This window comes from Globicephala melas, chromosome 11 (assembly GCF_963455315.2).
Source record: "Globicephala melas chromosome 11, mGloMel1.2, whole genome shotgun sequence".
NCBI classification, from domain to species: domain Eukaryota; kingdom Metazoa; phylum Chordata; class Mammalia; order Artiodactyla; family Delphinidae; genus Globicephala; species Globicephala melas.
In genome coordinates this window covers 55755244-55774867 of record NC_083324.2, presented here as the reverse complement: position 1 = coordinate 55774867, position 19624 = coordinate 55755244, and the positions used below count along the sequence as shown (strand labels likewise).

Below are 19624 nucleotides of genomic sequence, written 5' to 3'. Positions count from 1 at the left end.
GGCTTTACAATACAAAATTATTGAAGAAAATTATTGAAAGTCTCCAGCAATCACTACAGCAATTTTTTTTTTTTTTTTTTTTTTTGCGGTATGCGAGCCTCTCACTGTTGTGGCCTCTCCCGTTGCGGAGCACAGGCTCCAGACACGCAGGCTCAGCGGCCATGGCTCACAGGCCTAGCCGCTCCGCGGCATGTGGGATCTTCCCGGACTGGGGCACGAACCCGTGTCCCCTGCATCGGCAGGCGGACTCTCAACCACTGGCGCCACCAGGGAAGCCCACTACAGCAGTTTTTTCCTGTAGTGATTTTTGTCCTGAAAAATCTGGATAAGTCTGACTAATTCCTGAAATATACATTTACATGGTCTCCTTCATGCCTGCAACTAGGATGAGGTGACCCAAATCTTTGTGATTTACCACTGGTGCTAAGAGACCAGGACCACAAACATTCATTCACATCTAACAGAACAACCTTTCTCAGAAATCTTGAGTAGCAATTACACTCGCTCTTAAAGGAAATCATCGTAAACATTTCACAGTTATTGTATTACTTTTCTAGGCCTACCATAACAAAGCGCTCTAAATAACAGAAGTGTATTGTCTCACAGTTCTGGAGGCTAGAAGTTCAAGATCAAGGTATGGGCAGGTTGGTTCTTTCTGAAGGCTCTGAGGGAGAATTTGCTTCCTGCCTCTCTCCTGGCTCCTGGCAGTTTGCTGGCATTTCTTGGCTTATAGATGCAGGCTTAACTCCTGCATCGTTGTCTTCACGTTTACATGGCCTTCTCGCTGTGTGTGTCTGTCCCTTCACACATATATTCATTTTATAAGGACATTTATTCTTTTTATAAGGTCACCAGTCATACTGGAGTAGGAGCTCACCCATTCATTCCAGAATGACCTCATTTTACCCTACCAAATCACACCTGCAACAGCCCTATTTCCAAATGAGGGTACACTCTGAGGTACTAAGGTTAGGACACCAACATGAATTTGGGGTGGACACAATTCAGTCCATCACAATACTGAAATGAATCCTCTTTATTTCACATTTATTTATGCCTTCCCCACAGAGACATTCCATTTGAACTTTTCTAGTTTAAAAAAATGCAAAAGGATAGCTTCCTCAACTCGATAAAGAATATCTATAAACACTCTATAGCTAATACTTAATCCATAACTATATTTCATGGTGAAAAACTCTAAGTTTTCCCACTAAGATCTGGTACAAGGCAAGGATGTTTCCTCTCACCACTCCTTTTCAACATTATACTAGATGTTCTAACCAATGCAATAAGACAATAAAAGGAAATATATATATATATATATACACACACACATATAGAGAGAGAAGGAAAAAATAAAACTGTTTGCAGATGATATGATTGTCAGTGTAAAAAATCCAAAAGAATCAACAAAAACCTATTGGAACTAATAAGTGATAATAGCAAGGTTGAAGGATACAAGATTAATATACAAAAGCCAATCACTTTCCTATATACCAGCAATAAACAAGTGGAATTTGAAATTAAAAACACAACACCATTACACTAGCACCCCCCAAAATGAAATACTTTGGTATAAATCTAACAAAATATGTACATGAGCTATATGAGAAAAACTATAAAACTCTGATGAACAAAATCAAGGAAAAACTAAATAAATGGAGAGATATTCCATGTTTATGGGTAAGAAGATTCAATATTGTCAAGAAGTCACTTCTTTCCAACTTGATCTATACATTCAGTGCAATCCTGGTCAAAATCCCAGCATGTTTTTTTGTGGATATTGACAAATTGGTTCTAAAGTTTATATTGAGAGGCAAAAGATCCAGAATAACCAACATAATATTGAAAGAGGACAAAGTTGGAACATCAAACCCACCCAACTTCAAGTCTTACTTTAAAGCTACAGTGGTAAAAACAGTGTGGTATTGAGCAAAGAGTAGACAACTAGATCAATGGAACAGAGTAGAGAGCCCAGAAATACACCCACATAAATGTAGTCAACTGATGTTTGACAAAGGAGCAAAGGCAATACAATGGAGTAAAGATAGTCTTTCAACAAATGGTGGTGGAACAACAAGACATACAAAAAAAAAAAAAAGGATCTAAACACAGACCTTACACCCTTCACAAAAATTAATTCAAAACTGATTGTAGGCCTAAATGTAAAATGCAAAACTGTAAAACTCTAGAAGATAATAGAAGAGAAAACCTAGATGACCTTGGGTATGAAAATGACTTTTTAGATATAACAGCAAAGGTACAATCCAGAAAGAAAGAATTGATAAGTTAGACTTCATTAAAATTAAAAACTTTTGCTCTGTGAAAGATGTTGTCAAGAGAATAAGAAAACAAGCCACAGACTGGGAGAATACATCTGCAAAAGTCACATCTGATAAAGGACTGTTATCCAAAATATACAAACAACCCTTAAACATCAACAATAAGAAACAAACTGATTTTAAAAATGGACCCATAGACCTTAACAGTCCCCTCACCAAAGAAGATATATAGATGACAAATTAGCATATGAGAAGATGCTCCATATCATATGTTATCAGGGAAATGCTAGTTAAAACTATGAGCTACCACTATACAGCTATTAGAATAGCAAAATCCAGACTACTGACAACACCAAATGCTGGTGAAGACGTGGAGCAACAGGAACTCTCATTCACAGCTGGTGGCATGAAAAATGGAACAGCCACTTTAGAAGACACTTGGACAGTTTCTTACAAGAATAAGTATACTCTGAAAGAATTAAGCAATCATGCTTCTTGGTATTTACCCAAAGGAGCTGAAATAAAAACCTGTACGTGGATATTTATAGTAGCTTAATTCATAATTGTTAAAAATGGGAAGCAACCAAGATGTCCTTCAGGAGGTGAATGGATAAATAAACTGTGGTTCATCCATACAATGGAACATCATTCAGGAGTAAAAAGGAATGAGCTACCAAGCCATGAAAAGGCCATAGAGGAACCATAAATGCATATTACTAAGTGAAAGAAATTTGAGAAGGATATATATTATATGATTCCAACTGTATGGCATTGTGGAAAAGGCAAAGCTATGGAAATAGTCAAAAGATCAGTGGTTGCCAGGGGTTAGCTAGGGGTAAGGAGGTGAACAGAGCAGTAAAAATACTCTGTGTACCATAATGATGGATACATCATTGTCCAAACCCATAGAATGTATAACACCAAGAGTAAGTGGTAATGTGAACTATGGACTTGGGGTGACTATGATGTGTCAGTGTAAGTCATCAATTGTGACAAATGTACCACTCGGTGTGGGGGGCTTCTTAATGGGAGAGGCTATGTATGCGTGGGGTCAGAGGTATGTGGGAAATCTCTACCTTCCCCTAAATTTTGCTGTGAACCTTAAACTGCTCTAACAATATCGTCTTAATTTTTTAAAAGTGATTCTTTTAAAAAGTTCTTAGAGCTACTTGTCATTCCTGTTTAAAAAGATATTTCCTTTGAAAACGTTATGCCTTGTTAAAAAATATACAGCGTTATAAAAAAGAATTAAAAATGAAAAAGCATCTGATGCAGGCCTCCCCACAGGCCCACCCCTGCCACCACTTGTTCTCGAAGTTGACATCTGAGTCTCAAGGGTAATCAGGAACACAGAATTCATTCCAAAAATCTCTGCGGCTCAGTTGGAACAACTGTTCATGTTTATAAGGCACATGGTTTGATGAAGATTGCATTTATTTTAGATTAGTCTGGGGGCTGGCCCTGTTGTTCTAAAAGTCTAAGGATGAAATTACAAATTTAAACAGTTGGTGTCGGTGGCAAACCCTGCTGTTTGCTGGAGCAGATGCTGTCAGCGCTCCTACCACATCCTGTAGGCACTTTTTTTACTGGAAGCACCTACAGCTCCCTGCCAGAGGGCTTTCTTTAAGCCTCATGGGGCACAGACAGGAGGTGCCGGGTGTAAGTACCCCTGGAGGAAACCCCAGCACAACCTGGTGGGGTAACTCTGAGAAATAGCCACACTGACCCCAGCCTGATGAATTTCACTGACCATTCTTGTAACTTGATCTACAGTGTGCCCTCCCTTCTTTCTCTCACTTCCCTTCTTCCCTGGTGTTTCCTGGTTTCATCTCCTAAATAAACTAGTTACACATTGTTTTAGGATCTGCTTCTGGGGTAACCAAAACTAAGACGCTTCTCTCCCAATACTTATTCCTTTCTTCCTTGTTAACGTGACTTCAATTTTCTTGGAGTTCCCAGCTTCAAGTTCAGGTTCATGGGCTTCCCTCACCCCAGGAAAGAGGTGCTGATTGGTCTAGACCCAGCACAGGGTTCGGGTTCTTCTACATGAGCAGGTGGCTCCGTTATGACCAGTGAAGACACTGGGAGGAAAGAGCCAACATGGAGGAGGCAGAACCATGAGAACCGCAAGAGCAGAGGCAGAGCCCTAATCAGATCACACCCGGAGCTGCTCTGCCTCTGGAATTCTTGTTACATGAGATATTGGCCATTCCTGTTGTTTAAAGCAATTGAGCCAGGGTTTGTTGTTACTCCAGGCAAAAAGCATCTAATTAATGCATTTTTATGTCTAGAGAAAAAAACCCCACAATCCTTAGAGTGTCAAGAGACAGTATATGGCCACTAGAGCAGGAATCAAGAGCCAGAAGGGGACAAACAGACGTCAGGACAAGCAAGGGGAAGCGGACAGGGGATGGAATTATATTCACTGAATAATAATGGCAAAGGAATCCAGAATGTCCAAACCAGAGAAACAGGGCACCAAGAGTGGATAATCAGCTAGCCAACCTTTCTTCTTTCCTTCCTTCCTCTCTCCCTCCCTCTCTCCCTCCCTCCCTCCCTCCCTCCCTCCCTCTCTCCCTCTCTCCCTCCCTCCCTCCCTCCCTCCCTCCCTCCCTCCCTCTCTTCCTTCCTTCTGTCCTTCCTCTGTCATTCATGAGCACACTATTCCAGGCACTTCCAGGAACTGAGCATTCAGTGGTGAGCATGACTGACATGGCCATAGCCTTTGGGAAGCTTGCACCCAAGAGAATCACTAGCAAGTTGAAGCCCAGGAGTGCATTGTAGAGCAAGAAGCAGGAAGGTGGACCCATGTATGGGCCCAGATAAACCTGTGTCGCCGCAGCTGGGTGCTCTTTCTGCTGCTCTCTCCCCCGACAGGTGGACATCTTGACTCTGGGCCTCAGTGGAGCCAGGAATGACTCCTGACATCAGGCAGTGTCAGTAACTAAACTAACCCCAAATAAAGAAAACTTTTCCGAAGACCTCACTGGAACCCTGTGAACTGGGCAATGTTTGGTAAAATGGCCGTCTAGAAGAGAAAAGTCACTTTTATTAAAAAATATATATATATGGCAATGAGATGGAGGCTGCTATTTGGCAAATGAGATTTTTTCTGAAGTAAGAAATGACCTAAGTTGAAGATGTCAGGTAAGCTCAGCCAAAGAGCTACCTGGAAATCTGTATTGATAAGTCCATGCTCAGTAGGGGAAAAAGTACTGTGATGTCTTCCAAGGCACAGAAAGGATGTTAGCCACTCAGATACCCATTTGCTATAGCCAGGAAAACTTGAAAGAAGGGAAGTCTTGATGTCTCGCTATCCCTTTGGAAGAAATTATTTTATAACTAAAAAGAGAACAGAGACAAAATATAAAATTATACTTGTTTCTCTTGGAATTCATGCCATAAAAACTGAATCTTGAAGATGGCAGGTACCCATTTCTGAGTGCCAAGCTATAAATTGACCCAAACATCTCTTAAATATAACGTACAATATTACTTGTACAATTTAAATGTACCTTATGCTTTATTATTAACATGTTTTACTGAAAATGTTTATCATTTGTACATTTCGTCTGGTAACACTTTTTTTTGCACTGACCTGCAGATGTCTGTGTCACCTTCTATTCTGCTTTGTATATATTCTGCTTTGCATATTATTTTCAAACATATCAAAAATATCCACACATACATGTTTATGCTCTCTTTTCAAGCTAATATGGCTGATAATTATGTTATAAAAATGTATGAGTATTGCTAAAAATGTGTGGTTTTGTGCATGTTATGGAAGCTTAAAGGCTATTTTTGATTCATTTATTCATTCATTCAACAAATATTTGTGGAATGCCTGTGACAAGCTAGATGCTAGAATCTTGAGCTAGAAGCTAGATTTGTCGCTATAAGTCTCTGTAGAAACTACTTTTCTACTGTTGCCTTATAGTTAACCGTGAGTTATTAATACCAAGATCCAAATAATGAATCAATATGAGATGGCAAAAAAAAGTCAAAAAACAGAAGAACAGGAGCAAGGTCAGATTCAGATACAAAGATTCATAGAATGGAATATACAAGATAAAAATAATCAAGAGAGAGTGTGAAGACCATGAGAAAATCTGTGAGACTGATACCCACAGAAGTTTACAAATAACAAGGAAAGCACCATCTAGTCAGTGCTTGGTTGGTATCAGCAAGTTCTCATTGACAGAGAGCTGTGGTGAAAGGTTTGAGCCCCATTCTTTGGTCCTAGTTGATCCTCTAGGCCTACAAAGCACTATTTTCAACCATCTGAGTCTTCATCACTTCATCACAGAGAGCCAATCAGTCCCTCTACAATCTCTGCTTTATGTTTCTTTTCCACCAAGTTCCAGTTGCTCTCTAATTCTGAAAGCAGAAGTCCAACATTGTATCATAAGAGGCAAGATTTGGATTCATTCTGGCACATCACCTGTGGTGCACCATCTTTGGTTCATGACAGAGCAGTCACTTATGCCACCTGAATATCCTTCTCTTCTAAGATGCAGAGAACAGAACATCACGTCATCAAAGTCAACAAGTTAGAAAAAAGAGAGACTTAAGACAGCAAGGTACAAACTAAGATAAGCCACCATATGTGTGCAAACCTTCATGGGAGAGGGAGGAAGTTGGCAGGCCAATACTGAGAGCCCTGAGACCTAAAGGGAAAACTCTGATCAGTGGTGTAGATTCAGAAATTCTGCCTCATCATTTATCTCAGAACAAATCAGGCCCTGTACACTGACTTAAATCAACTATCTATGAGGAGACAGAAATATATATCAGTAGGTCAATTATTTATGTGTGGTCAAAATCCCTCTAACCTTTCCCAATCTCAAGGGACTTATAAAAGCTATCAGGAATTTTCTTGAAGACCATGGACTAAAAATAACTGAGAACTATACTCAGTATCCTATGATAAACCATAATGGAAAAGAATATTTAAAAAATATATATATATACACACACACATATATAACTGAATCACTTTGCTGTACAGCAGAAATTAATACAACATTGTAAATCAACCATACTTCCATTCAAAAAATGAAAAAAAATTAACCGAAGTGGAAGAGTCTTGAAAGGTTTTTAATACAGACAGGGGCAAAGCCTGGTCGTCTGACTTTATCCCATGTCATCCAAGTGTTCATGCTGGGCAGATGGAGCTGTGGGGTCTGAATAAGATATTTTTTTCCAGGACCTGCAGTTCTGACTCAGAACAAGCACTAGAGTGGATCAGAGCTGGCCCAGAGCCAAGCTGTATGAAGTGAGGAGGGAGATAAGGATGGGAGTTACTCAAGACCCAAAGAGTCAAAAGGAAGTCTGACTTTTGTGACTACATCCACCAAGCTGATGGCTTCTCTCCTGGCTTCCACTTTCGTTCATCCAATGGGAACCACCCTCAGGACAGCAGAAAGTGGAGGAAGGATGGGATTTTGGCAACGGGCCTCAAACATTTTGGTCTTAGGACTCACTGAAACTCTTAAAAGATAAAAATTATATCTATTGATATTAGAAATTAACACAAAAATTGTATCTATTGATTTTACCATATTAGATATAAAAACTGAAAAACTTGTATCTGTTGACATAGGTATATGATAAAATAGATTGATATAGAAAATGATATAGAGAAAAATTACATCTGTTGGAAATTTTTACATTAACTTATTAATGTAGTTGAAAAATAACAATAATTCCATAGTACATTAAAGTAATTAAAATGTTTTATGAAAAATATATTTTTCCAAACAAACAATAATTAGTGATAAAACTGACAGGTTTACATTTTTGCAAATCTCCTTAATATCTGGCTTAATAGAGGGCAGCTGGATTCTCATATCTGCTTCTGCATTCAGTCTGTTGCCATATCACATCATGTAGTCCCTGAAAAATTCTACTGTATACTCAAGAGAAAATTAGAGAAAACAACACAAATATCTCAGTATTTTTATAAAAATACTTTTGAAAATAGCTATGAAAGGGCTTGGGGACACCAAGGAATCCCCACACCACTCTTTGAAAATTGCTGGTTGGACTATATATGCCCCTGCCCTCTCCTTTCTAGGCTACAAGTTGGCAGTGGTTGTGCCCCCTGGTCAGAGCTGCACCCGCTGTTGGGCATCCAGCCCTCTCTGTCCATTGTATTCCCAGCCCCTAGCCCTCCCCTGAGCCTGGGAGTAATAAAGTCTACCTGGTATTGGTAGCCCTGGAGTGCTTCAGATCCCCTGTTGCCAACTCTTAATCTTGCCCATACCTTTCTTGGTAAATAGACCCTTCATTAAACTCTAATCAATCATCTTTTTTCATGTGTCCGTGCAGTGGGAAGACTCTAAGGTGGCCCCCCACAATCCCCCCTCCTGGTGTTCTTGCCTGTGTGCAATCTTCTCCTCTTGAGAATGTGGCAAAAGTGTTGGGATGTCACTCCTGTGGTTGCATTATGTTGTGTAAGACTCTTCTCGCTAAAACAGGTGCATTCTAGAGCCTCTCCTTGATGAAGGAAGTGGCCACGTAGGAGAAGTGACCATGTGACCAGAACTGCAAGCAGCCTGTAGGTGTGCACACAGCCTCCAGCTAACAACCAGCAAGAGCTAAACCCCAACCCCACAGCCATGGGGAAATGAACTCTGAGCTTCAAAGGAATTCTCACCAGTTGAGTCCCCAAATGAAAACACAGCCCAGTCCACACCTTGATTCCAGCCCTGTGAGACCCTAAGCAGAGGATCTAAGGTTTGGCAAAATTCCTGATCCATAGAAACTGAAATAATACAGGCATGTTATCTTAAGCTGCTAAGTGTTTGGTAACTTGTTACACAGTAATAGGTAACTAAAACAGTGCCATTTTCCTCCCCAAACCCTGACTTATAAACGATCTGCACACTAACTATAAAAAAAAATTTTTTTACCACTGCTGTCCCATTTTTAAATGCCTTCCCTGTATTCATTTCCAAGTCCCATGATAGCTACAAAGGAAGTAACAACTAATACGTGAAGAAGTGTTTCGTGATATTGGGTTTTTGTTGTTTAAAACTCACCAGTTGACTTTTCTCTGGGTTAGAAGGATGCAGTATTAACGTTACGGAAGATGTTACAGAAAAACCCGAACAAACGTTTTGGCTAACCCAATATATAAGGGTTATACATGCAAGACTCTTTTGCTTTTAATTCCATAGAAGTTGATACTAGTACAATGTACAAAAAATATTTGCATGTGGCACACTATACAATATGTGTATAGTTTAAAAAATTATAATATCATGAGGATCTGCCACCCAGCTCAAAAAACTGAATATTACAAAAACCTTTGATGTTAACTCCCTGGGTGTTCATCTAAAAGCCTATTTTCTTGCCTCCCCAACCAGGTAACCAGTATCCAGTATTTTGTGTTGTTCACTCTCTTACCTTTTGTTATCAGTTATCAACTATATCTGTTGATATATATATATATCGTTTAGTTTTTAAGTGCCTTTGCACTTTACTCACATATACTTCATGTATATATGTATGTGTGTATATATATAAATTCATCTGCAACTTGCTTTTGTTTGTCAGTATTATTTTGAGATTCATCAATGTTGCAGATATAGCTGGAATTCATTCATGTTCTATTGTACTTGAACTTGGTTATCCACTCTCCTATCTATGTATATTTAGCTTGTCTTCAGTTTTTGTTATGAGCAACTTGCTGTACACAAGAGCAGGAATTTCTCAACTCCAGGTGTATACCTAGGAGTGAAATTGTTGGACTGTAGGATGTGTTAATTTACACCTTCACCAGATAATGTCTAGTGATTTTCCAAAGTGGCTCTGCCATTCGATGCTCTTGGAAACTGTGTGCAAGTCTTCTGCTCCATGTTTTGCCAATGAGCCTAATGTACCTTTAATTAATTTGAAAGGATGTTGACTTTTACTCTAAGTGATACCAGAGGTTATTGGAAGATGTTGAGCAGAAATGTGACCTGACTCCACATGCATTTTAAGTAGACCACTGTCTTTCAGGTTGCAGATAGACTACAGGAGACCTGAGAAGGGGGTGTAATATTTGGAAATGCAGGCAATAGTTCAGGTAGTAGATGGGTCTGAACTTGGGTAATAGCATAAAGGTAAGGAGATTTCAAGACTGAGCCATAGAGCTTGCTGATGGGCTGGCTATGGGCTGGGAGAGTTGCCAAGGATGACTCCAACTTTTTCTGCTTGAGCAATTCTAAAGGTAGAGATGCCTTTAATTGAACTGGGGAAGGATGCATTGGTCAGAGCTGAGTCTTGGAGCTGTTAAGTTTGAGATGTTGGTTAGACATCCCATGGGCACCTTAAATGGCTGTCGTATGAATGAAAATGGAGCAGGTCCTCTCCATCAGCACTGTGGATCTCTGAGTCTGGATTACTCTTTGTTGTGGGGCGTCCTGTGCATTGTTAGATGTTTAGCAGCATCCCTGTCCTCTACCCACTGGGTGCAAGTAGCACCCATCCCCCCAGTGGTGACAACCAAAAACGTCTGCAGTCATTGCTAAATATCTTTCAAAGTGGGAGTGGGGGGCATAACCATCCTGAGGTAAGAACTACTTGAACGGAAACGAGTTATGAAGGCAATCCTGAGCTGATAAATTTGGGAGTCATTAGCATAAAGATGGTATTTGAAGTCATTAAACCAATAAATATCACCAAAGAGTAGATGGAAAAGAGAAGATGTCAAAGGGCTGAGATTAAGGGTGGGGATGCACCAGTATTTTGAAGTCAGAGAGATAAGGAGGAACCAGCAAAGTTTCAGCAAAAGAAACAAGTCAGGTGGGAGGAACCAAGAGAATGTGATGTCCAAGTGGAAAAAAATTTTATCAAAAAAGAGAGAATATAAAACTGTGTCAAACAAGCCTAGTAAAATAGGATTGAGAATTGATCGTTTGGTTTGCTGTCATGAAAGGTACTGATGACCTTGACTTATCTATCTATAAGTTGCTAAATACAGTATAAACTTAACAGCAAGAGACTGATTTTATGTGTATTACCAGCACCATTACTTTCTCTGTTAAAACAACCAAAACTAAACAAACCAAATACAATGTTACTTATTTTTTGTTGATTTTCACAGGTGATCTTTTGAAAATCTATTTTTGGGGCAAAAAAGTTTCTAATTGATTCCAGAAGTAAAGGAAAATAATTATAGACATAGAGTACAAAAATTTTTTTCAATGAGATTTCTGCAAATGGAAAGAGAGGAATCTGGCATCAACTAGAGGGAGAAGGGGATCATGATGGAAAAATGGCAGGGCATGTTTTTATAATTATGCAAAACCATATCCAGCTGAGAGGGAAATTTTGATGATGCAGAGGAGAGAGGAGAAAATTGTTAGAGTGATATCCATGGGTAGGCAAGAGAGGTCTGAGTCATGCTGGGTACATTTCAATATATTTCATAGATGCCAAGAATGTTAAGTTTGAGATCCACACAGCAGGGGCCGTATCCTCTTGGCACTTTCTGTCCGGTAGGTAGGTTCTTACAGCTTCTACCTCAAGCACAGCAGGAGGCCTTTCTCGGACTGGAAGAGAAGGTTTGGCCCCCAAATGTTGGCCTCCCCTCCCCCAAGCAGTCCTCAGCCAACAACAGATGGGAGTGTACGTACCCTGGGGAGAGAGCAGCCCTAAGGAGGTTTCTGTGCCATGCTGAGAGCTCCAGGGGGCTGGGTCCCAGTGCCCACAGCAGAAATCTGCTCTTTAGCTCCCCCACCCCCACCCCCATCCCCAACCCCATACTGGCTGGTTTCCCTTCCCTGCCTCACTTCAGTTCCTGGGATCTCCTCGCAAATAAGCTACTTACACTCAAATCCTTGTCCCAATGTCTGTTCTGGGGAAACCCAACCCAAGACAGTATAAAGTCAAACAACATTAAGCCCTACCTACTAGTCAGCAGTACAGTACTTCTTACAAGTTGTGTAGAAAATTTGTCATTCTGGACTAACTTAAAAACAATGTCTGTATGCCTTAGCAGATTTCAACCCAGAATATACTACAACACAGAGGAATATTTATCTTGACTAAAATGGCCCCGTGTCTGTGCTTGAGTGCCACTCTCTGTCACATCAGTGTGACAGCACTAAGTGTCTAGCTTGAATAAGTGGTCCCTGTCCTTTGATAATACACTGTGGGTCCAGCATTCTGCTCACTACAATTTTCAACTCCATCAGGGGAAGCCTAAGACGTCTCAGAATTCCCAGAGATTTTCAAACTGTGCTTCATTTGTTCTATTATGCACTCAGTCTGTCTTGTCCCTTTGAACTGGATTCACCAGGGACACAATTAGATAGCCACTTTATTTGGGTTTTTTGTTGTTGTTTCATACTCCCTAGCTTGCCATTTCTTTTTCAGTCTGAATTGTGTTGCTTCCTCATCCTCCACCCACCCCAACTCACTCATCTTTCATTTAAAAATCCCACAAAGACAGGTAACTATAATATAGATCCTTATAGATCCATAAGACTTCATTTTGCATAGTTAGGGAATAATTGCTAATATTAATATAGTGCTGCTTATGTGCCCGACACTGTTATAAATGCTTTACATGAGGTTCTTTTTCTGTCTTCACATCAACTCTGTGTTGCAGATACTAATATTATCTGCATTTTACAAGATTGAATTATTATGAATTTTAATTGGTACATTTTGGATTCCACAGCACTTCAGGGCTAGAAACAGTCTTGAAAGTGCATTTAGCTGATCTCTTCTTGGTAAACAGAGATATTTCCAAGTGTTCTAGGATAATCATAGACCCAAACCTTTGAAGTAGTTTACAGATGCTATGAAGGGAATTGGGTCCCTCCCAGAATTCATATGTTGAAGCCCTAACCCCTGGTGTGATGGTATTTAGAGGTGATTAGGTTTAGGTGAGCTCGTGAGGGTGGGACCCTCATGGTGGGATTAGTGTCACTATAGGAAGAGACCAGAGAGCTTGCTCTTGTTCTCTCTACCACATGAGGACACAGAAAGAAGATAGTCATCTGGGAAAGCCAGGAAGAGGCCTCACCATGAACCAAATAGGGCAGCACCTTGATCTTGACTCCCCACCTCCAGGACTGTGAGAAATAACTGTCTGTGGTTTAAGCCACCTAGTCCATGGCATTTTGTTACAGCAGCCTGAGCTGGCTAAGGTGCCAAGTTTCTGCAGGACCCAGCCTGGCATCTCTTTCCAGGCCAATCTCAGATCAGTGTCCCCCCCTCACTGTGACACTCTGGTCACAGTACTTCATTCTGTTTCTGCAATGAGACAAGCTCCCTATACTTCTGGGTTTTCATAAATGCTGTTCCCTCTGTCTCACACACTCTGGTAGACAAAATAATGGCCCCCAACGATGTCCATGTCATAATCCCCTAAACCTATTGATATGTTACTTGATAGGACAAAGGGGACTTTATAAGTGTAACTAAGTTCAGGATCCTGAGATGGGAAGATTATCTGGATTATCCAGATGGCCCAATGTGATCACAGGGTCATTATAAGAGGAAGGCAGGAGGTTCTGAGTCAACACCACAAAAGCAGAGCGGTAGAGGGCCAGGAGCCAAGGCACATGGTGGGCACTAGAACCTGGAAAAGGCAATCCTTCCCTTAAACAGGTTCTGCCCTGAAGCCTCCAGAAGGAATGAAGCCTTGCTGACCCCATTTTAGAGTTCTGAACCCCAGAACTGTAAGATAATAAATTATGTTCGTGTATGTCACTGTTTGGGGTAATTTGTTACAGCAGCCATAAGAAACTAATACTCTCTTCCCACTTACTTCTCTCTTTATTTTCATTCTTATTGATCCTTCATATTTCCATTCAAATATCACTTCCTCAGGGAAAGGAATGTTATTTGTCTTACCACTTCAACCACTAACTCATCAAAGAAATGCCCCTGTTACATTTTCACAGCATCCCATGCTTTTCCTTCAAAGCTCTTAAAACTGTTAGATTAAAAAAAAAAACAAAAAACAAAAAAACAAACAAAAAAAAAACTGTTAGATTATTTGATTAACTTCTGAGTAACCCCCCAGATTCCAGCTTCTGTGAGAGCAGAGTCTATGCTGTTTTTTTCTCACCATTATATTCCCAACATCTCATACCAGAATATCATAAACATTCAATAAATAGTTGTTTAATGAATAAATAAATGAATGAAGTAACTAATTCATATAGGATATGAAAATGATTTGATAGCTCTAAAAGAGACATATAAACATTATTGTTATAATTTAAATTGGTTAGGCCTCCAAATAAAAATTAATGCTATAGGGACTTCCCCGTTGGCACAGTGGTTAAGAATCCGCCTGCCAGTGCCTGGGACACGGGTTTGATCCCTGGTCCCGGAAGACCCCACGTGCCGTGGAGCAACTAAGCCCGTGTGCCACAACTGCTGAAACCTGCATGCCTAGTGCCTGTGCTCTGCAACAAGAGAAACCACTGCAATGAGAAGCCCCTGCTCGCTGCAACTAGAGAAAGCCCGTGTGCAGCAACGAAGGCCCAACACAGCCAAATATAAATAAAATAATTTACTAAAAAATAAATAAAAATTCTATTAAAAAATTAATGTTATATATAAAAGGCTTCCTAATAGTCTGTGAGCCTTATTCCCATATTAAAAAGCATCAGAAACAGTTGCTGGTTAATAGGAAACTGGAGGCTCATTTTTATCTCATTTTCATTCTTCTGTTTCTAAGTCATGTCGTCGTCTTGTTTCTACCAGTTCAAATACATGAAAAGTACCTTGGAAAGGAAGTTAGCTTTCAAGTTGATTTTATAACTTTATTAGTCAAGATAATCCTTGCTGTGGTGTCGTAACAAACCCCCAAATCTCAATGGCTTTAGACACATAAAATTTTTTCTTGTTCTTGCAAAGTCTGAAGAGGGTCAGCAGTGTTGTCTTCCATTTATTGATTCAAGAATTCAGGCTCCCTTCATTCTGTGATGCCGCCACTTCAGCCTCTGGCCTCCAGGCTTTGTGCAGGACAGAGAAGTCACAGCCCTTGACTACCTTGGTCCAGAGGTTACACACATCAATTCATAAGCCATTGGTCTAAACTTGTCACATGGGTCTGACCCAATGGCAAGGGAGTCTGGGAAACGTGAGGAGCATGGGGAATATTTGGTGAGTATTGTCCACAAGGGCTATCAATGTTTTTGGCAGTGATTCATTACTTATATGCTATAAGTAAATTGAAATATTGTTCCCCCAATAATATTTAAATGTACTTAAAAGTTCCAGCTCTTCAAAGAAGCAATACAGTGACTCATTTTTTAGAGTCTTTTGTGAGTAATCACTTCAGATGTGTCTCTTTCAAATTAAGACAGGCGTGTTTATGTTGACTTTTCCTGAAGTGGTGTCCTCCTTGGCGTGCTGGGCCAGCTCGCCCCTGTACGTCTCTACCCAACTCCCAAGTTCATGTCAGGTAACCTTGCAATGGTAGCTTGAATTTGGCCACAGTGGGATCACCTACACCATAGCATTTAGCAAATCCTACAAATTAGGACTTCTTTTGTCTTCAGAGAAGCAGGTGTTAAACATTTGCTAGCATACTACTGTATACACTGGTGGTTAAAATGATTGTTTGGTTCTAGAAATCAGCTTGTAACATAGTTTTTAAATTAATGAGTTATACAATTTTAAGACCAAATAATCTTTTTGCGCGCAGTGGGTCTGTACACACGTGGCCACACACGTGCTTGGGGCTGGCAATGCAGTACAGCAAAAAGCTCCAGAAGGGTCAGGAATCCAAAGTCTGTTCTAGGTTCTGCCACTAATCCCTATGAGTCCTTAGCCAGGTCACTCAGTCTCTCTCAGGCACAGTTTGTCAAGTGTAAAATAAGAAAATGGTGCCTGCTGATCCCCCATCCTCTCCTGTCCTGATACTTACAATGCAGATCCCACACTGAATCAAGCCACAGTGCTCATACTTTGCACTAGACTGACAGTACCAAAAACACCTAATTGTTTCAAGGGCAGACATTGGAATTTATTTCTAGATGATTCCGTTAGGGTTTGTGTTTGCTCTGTGAGAAGTCTGTGGTTATACGGATCAGGAGTTCAGGCACATGGGATCAAAAGGGATGCTGGGTGATGTTCAAGGTTGCTAAACATATCTGGAAGCTCCAAGATGGCTTTACTTATGTCCTAGTGCCTTGGCAAGAGCAGCGGGAGGGCTGGGCTCACCTTGGCTCCTCTCTTGCTAACCCAAGGTCGTCATGGCGACTGAGGGTGCCCAGAAACCAAAGCGGAAGCTGCCAGTAGTCCTCTGAAAAGGTTGGTCCAGACGTGGCCGGGTGTCACTAGTGGCAGTCTCTGCTTATGAAAGCAGTCACAGGCCAGTCCACATTCAATGGGAACAGTGTCAGATAATTTGTGGCCACTTGTAATCTTGCATAAAATCAAGAAATATCTTAAATACCACTAGACCCTCTGTAATCCTGCTCTTCCCCAAATACACCATTGCCACCACCAACAGCAGAGAGATCAAATCTCTCTCTTAAACTCCCATGACATTACACCTTGCCCCTGTATGTAAATCTTGCGACCTTTAGCACAGTCTTGGTATAGAATGGTTATACCGAAATATGTTAATTTTATCAGTAGGTTAAAAAAGTCTGTCTACAAAATATGTAATTTGTATATGTAAACCTCTTCATTTATTCTCCAAAGAATGAATCTCTTCCCTGATAAATCTTCCAATATTTATATATAAATTATATATATTATATATTATATTTATATATACTGTTGTTATATATATAACATATAAAATTATATATATTAAAATTTTGTTTTATATATTATAGTTTTTTTTTTGTGTGTGTGTGTGAGTATATATATATATATATATATATAAAGAGAGAGAGAGAGAGAGGTTAATTACAATATATTGGCTCATGCAATTATGGATGCTGAGAAGCCCCACTATCTGCTGTCTGCAAGCTGGAGGCCCAGGAAAGCTGGTGATGTAGCTCAAAGACTTGAGAGTCAGAGAGCTAATGGTGTAGACTCCAATCCGGGTCTGAAGACCTGGAAACAGGAGCACCAATGGCAAGAGAGATTGATGTTGCAGCCCAAGCAGTCAAGCCCAGTTAATTGAATCTTCTTCCACATTTTTGTGCTATTCAGGCTCATAGTGGATTGGATGATGCCCACCCATATTGGGAAGGGCTTTCTGCTTTACTCAGTTCACCAATTCAACTGCTAATCTCTTCCAAAAACACCCTCACAGACACACCCAGAGATAATGTTTAACCAGCTATCTGGGCATGTCATGGCACAGTCAAGTTCACAAATAAAATTACCCATCAAAGCTAGTAACCCTGATACTTTATTTAAGTGCTAGTAAAGAAAATTTAGAAGAATATGCCCACAACCTTGCCAATAAATTTGACAATATCAAAATTTAAATAAATCTCTTACAAAATACCATGAACAAAGTTCAAAGAGAAGTGACAAATTTGGAAAAAGATATTTGTATCATATGTAAATACAACATGGATCAATATCCAAATTATACAAAGTATTTCTACAAATCAATAAAGTTAAAACACATGAGAGCAAAATAGATAAGAGATATAAACAAGTCATTTACAGAAATAAAAACACAAATGACTAGGAAAAGATGCTAAACCTCACTAATAATCAGGGCATTGCAAATTACAGTCCATTCTTTACCTATCAGATTGATAAAAATTTTAAAACCTGACAATATCAAGTGTTAGTGATAGTGTGAAGGAAGGGGAACTGAAATTGGTACAGACAGTTCTGAGGCCAATTCAGTGGTATTTATTGAAACAAACAAAAATACATACCTCTGTGACCCAGTAATTCCACTTCACACTAACTTCCTTCGTTCCTGTGCAAAAGGAAGCATTTTGATATTGTCAAAATTATTGACAAAGTCACATATTTTACTGCATTTTTTATTATCAGTTAAATAAAATTTATTAGTTAAATAAAATTAAATATTATCAGTTAAATAAAATTATTATCAGTTAAATAAAATTTTACCAGTTAAATAAAATTCTAGTCATAAACTACAAATTTTGGTAGGTGGGTATTGCTTTTAATGCATTAATAAATGTATATGTTTTGTATAATTATGATATAAGGAACTACATTTAACTACATTTTACTCAGTTGCTGAGTAAAAAATAAAACAAGGTAGAACATTACATACAGTGGAAAACTATTTAAGTTAAACACATATACAAAACACTACTATAAATTGTTATGAATTTGTAAATAATGGTATGTAAATGCGAAGAATAAGGTCTGGAAGGACATTTACAAAGCTGCTCACAGTGGTGACCCAGAGAGTGTTGAGGGTGGGACAGAAATCAAAGAAGGGATTCAAAGGAACTTCAGCCCCATCTGTAATATTTTAATTTCTATCAAGACAATATATTATTTGTAAAAAGTAAGAATAATTTTAAAAATTAACCACAAAATTTTTTATTTCAAAATGTTTGAAGAGATAAATTGCTGTTAGTAAGAAGATGAGATATCCACATTATATTTTTAAGTGAACAAACTAAATTTTGAGTCATTCTGTCTAGTACAACTTCACTTAGGTAAAGAGAGAGAAAAAAACAGTTACATAGATACATGAGGTATTTAAGTGGAAATGCATGGAAAGGGAAAGATCTCTGCAGACTGGTGATGACGGTTACTTTGTGGGGAAGGGAGTGAAGGTGGGAGGCAGAGGGCAGGGGAGACTTTTACTTTTTTAGAAAATATGCTTCTGCACAGTTTCAATGGTCATAATAAGCCCGTACTAACCTTATGATTGAAAGCCTAATTTAAAAAGTTAATCCAAGGTTGGCCTACATGGTTAGTTATGAAACATCCTGAATTTCACACCTAAACCATGGCCTATTTCCAGTATCACTTTTGTTTAGAAGATGGAAGCCTATTATCTAAGAGATTGGCTTGAAGTTCATGCACTGAGTCAGCAGAGGACAGCCTCCATTCATGAGGAATGAAGGAAATAGGAACACACAATTACTCTTCTCTAAGGGTTAGGGAAAATGCCCCGAAAGGGACACATTACATTTTATTATCATTATTGGTTTGTAACTCTTCAGGCAAAGGGTGTTGAGCTAAATAATCTAGACCAAATCTTAGGCAAGAATTTGTTGATCCAGACCAAATTACATAGCGAGAACAGGAAGAGACTGTACTAATTGTACAATCACTTTTTTATTATTAACATAGGCACAAAGGGATAAGTGTATAAACTGATGCTATTACTGTCCCACTCCTTTGTGCCCAAACAAAAGAAAAAGATTTTACAAACAGTGTCTGTTTGATGGTATCAAACATGGTAGGAAGAGCCTCTT

At 39.4% G+C, this 19624-nt stretch overlaps 1 long non-coding RNA gene across 4 annotated transcripts in view; it reads right to left on the bottom strand.

Moving 5' to 3' along the window:
• The window catches only part of LOC132598180 (uncharacterized), a 70737-nt gene that overhangs the window by 27873 nt on the left and 23240 nt on the right, over window positions 1-19624 (bottom strand). For all 4 annotated transcript variants that reach the window (XR_009566048.1, XR_009566050.1, XR_009566051.1 and 1 more), the window contains one exon: window positions 18095-18138. This is a non-coding gene — a long non-coding RNA (uncharacterized lncRNA). The remainder of the gene's footprint in view (window positions 1-18094; window positions 18139-19624) is intronic.